This window comes from Hermetia illucens, chromosome 1 (assembly GCF_905115235.1).
Source record: "Hermetia illucens chromosome 1, iHerIll2.2.curated.20191125, whole genome shotgun sequence".
Taxonomy (NCBI): Eukaryota; Metazoa; Arthropoda; class Insecta; order Diptera; family Stratiomyidae; genus Hermetia; species Hermetia illucens.
Genome location: NC_051849.1, coordinates 108,629,648 through 108,633,323, shown reverse-complemented (window position 1 = coordinate 108,633,323; position 3,676 = coordinate 108,629,648).

Below are 3,676 nucleotides of genomic sequence, written 5' to 3'. Positions count from 1 at the left end.
CGTTTCACGGCCGCGGTATAGACAGAACCAACCAGAAAGTTAGTGTAAAATTACAATTCAACGCTAAACAGGATAGCAACTGTAGTCGTAAAATGTTAACCTCGGCTAGAGATGAGCGAAAAGTAAGGGATGTTTGTGGGATAGATCCAGGATGCCAACATTTCAATACCCTGGAAGGTCAGCTCGCTGCCAAGTAGAAGAATTGAGTTGAGAATTTAAGCAAATGTAGCCATTTTTATCTTCACGAGTAATGGGGAAGCAGTCAACAGAGTCCCAATGTAACAATGCCCTATGGTTACCTCCAAAGGTAGGGAGCGTATTTGCTGGGGAGTCGCTGGAATACAGTGTAACGTCAATGCAATTCATCCAATAGGTGCGTCGATTCCTTCACACCGGATTACGCATTTGCTAAGGAGGTTTACTCCCCCAGAAAGGTTTGGTTTATTACACACACGGTCCGGCTTTTGTGAGTGAAGCAGTGAACTAGGATGGTTATTTGATTACTTCCAAACAATTCCGTTATTTGTGTAGATATCGGGATAGTATTTTTGGGGCCTTAATTTTGTAAAAGGGCGACAGATGCTTCCGATCGTGTTGCATGACGAACAGTAAACTAGTTTTCGTGAAGATACACAAAACGAGTACCTGAGTTTTTGGCAACAACAAAGGTGACGGTTAAGTTTAGCACAGATATACGTACACTTTACAGCCATAGATATTATCCTCACGCTAAACAAACATTTCCGAATACTGTACATATATATGCACGTATATATAAATCGATCATATCCATAGTTCCGGTTTACATCGTGCAAAAAAGCATACATATGTACATACATAGTACGCAGTATTAAATACGGCTGGTTTAGTGTACAAATATATCTATCTGAATTAGACACTACCCGCAAACTTCATTAGCACGCATATCTACTTACACACACATATGTATGTCTGGAGTAGTTGATATTGATATACAAATGACTAAAAAACTAAAACAAAATAATTTTTTCCGACCCCATTGATATGAACTTACTTTGTTGTGGTATTTACGAATTGGTATGGGATCATGATGTCATACACGTTGTAGAATGCACGAAATTCACAAAAATGAATTTTCACCCTCTATAATTTTGTTAATAGTAATTGGATTTTCTTCAAATTATGCATTATGTTATCCCTCACGTCCATACCAAATTTTGTACTCCTGGAATGGTCATAAGGGGGTTGCCAGGTAAATTTCTAAAATGTAGAAATATACTATTATTAACTTTATTTGTGCAGATATCGGAACGGGATGTATTTTGAGGCCTAAATTTCGTAGAGATCTACCATTTTGATTTTTTTTTTAGTTCTGAGAGCGAGACCTGTTACACTTTTTGATGGTAATATTTTACGCCCTCATTCCCCTATGTTTGCACCCGATATCAAATAAAATAAAAATACCAAATTTGGTGTCAATCGCTATAACCATCTCCGAGAAAAATGCTGTGTGACGGACAGACAGACAGACAGACCCGTAAACCGATTTTGATAAGAGTGAAATTATGCGGTGTTTAACGATTAATTAGTTGTAATAATAAAAACTTGTTGTTTCTTTTTCGTTGGTATGAATGTTTATTCTTGCAAATGCCGATATTTCGGGAACCACTTGTTCCCTTCATCAGTGCTAACAAGTTTTTTGTTGTTGTTGTTGTTGTTTGTTAGCACATGATGAAATCCTTTTTCCTTAGACTTTAACGTTAAGATAATATATATGCAAAATTTCATTAAAATATTTGTATTTTTTCTCAAAAAATAAATCATTTGAAAAAGGTAAAATAATCACAATTTGAACCCGTCAAGTCCCCTTAAGGATCTCAAAAACATTAATTCCGCATTACTACATAAAAATGTGTAATTTTTCCTCCTAGAACGTTATTTTCAAATTTGTAGGATCACATCCGTATAAGGACGGTTTCTTTGCATAGGAATATGTTGACAACATAAGAGAAGCGTATTAATATGGAAGAATTTAGTCATTTAGTTAAGTTATAAATTTGAAAAATGCACATGAAGGAATTTAATTTCAAAGTTTTTTTTTATTTGTATGTAATAATAAATTTTTCTTATTTTAGGAAATAAAAGCATATATCAGATCATGAGTCGACCGGAGGAATTTCCACCATTCCTCACTGCGGGGATTACCTACGTTATCCCCGAAATGGACACTGCAGACACAAGACCGATTACTTGCTTACTAACGTTCTACAAATTCATCACATCCATTATTAGTGGAAGGATCAATGCGTAGCTCGAGACCAACAACATTCTGTCCGAGGAGCAGAAGGGCTGCCGAGTTGGGTCAAGGGGTCGTAAAGAGCAACTCATTATCGATTGGATAGTTGCAGGACAAGCAAGTAGAGGTCAAAGAAACCTCTTTAATTGCTATATCGATTATGTCAAGGCTTTCGACAGCGTCCCACATACGTCGCTAATCGATGTCCTACATCTGTATCGCATTGATCCGAAACTAATAAAGTTTTTGACGATAGTCATGGAGTGCTAATACCTCAATGCTGAGAGTGCTAATACCTCAGAGCCTATCCATATACAGAGGCAGGGGATTGGTTGAGTCCACTTTGGCTTTGCATGACACTGAACCCCCTTTCATGGCTACTGAATGATGGTAGAGGGCATGATTTTGCAATAAAGTATGGCCTACGTGCTAAGTGCGAACTGACACATTTGATGTACTTAGATGATATCAAGTGGTATGCTGATGCTGACGACCTTAGGTCTTAGAAGTCTGTTGTGCATAGTAGAAATATGTTCAGCCGTGATATTCGGATGGAGTTTAGATTAGACAAGTGTAGAATCCAATCCATCCGCAAAAGTCATCGTGAGCCGCATGCCTGGATATAGCATTGTTGACCTCCACATCCACGCTATGACCGAGACAGACTTCTACAAGTACCTAGGAATTCTGCAAGGAACTCATAGTTCGAGTTGGTGATTTGAAGGATACTCTGTTGTCCGAATTCCTGCGACGTGTGAAACTCGTGCTGAAATCTTATCTCTCGGGGAAGAATAAGACAAGCGCATTGAATGTATGTGCTATCCCTTCACTGGCTTATGCATTCCGAATATTGCCGTGAACTAAGACCGATTTGGAAAACGTCCAGCGGCGAATGCAGCGGTAAATACGTGAATTGTCTTTGGCAGCCAATTGTCGAGTTGCATTTGTCGAACAGACGGCTGTGCGCTGGGAAGCTCTTTGCTAAGATGGAGTGATTAATCTGTATCATTCAGGACGGCGTGATCGCTACCCGAGCTTATAAAAAGTTTGTCAGGAAAGAACGGGAAGAGAACGACCAGTGCAGAATCTGTGGTTCGGCGTTAGAGACATTGAACCATCTCATTTCTGGTTGAACTGTTATGACACCGGTGCAATACACCACCAGCCACAATGCTGCATATAAGGTGATTCATCAAAGCTTTGCATACAAGGATGGACTGATCACGGAAACATGGCCGATTTACCGCACAATAAGCCTAACGTACTGTTAGTTGACAAGACGGATCGCTCCGTGTATATTATTGATATTGCTATACCCTATAATAGAAATATCGAATGTAAATATGTGAAGAAGAAGGTGAGCTATGAGCCACTGGCTCAGGAAATCAAACAAATTTATCG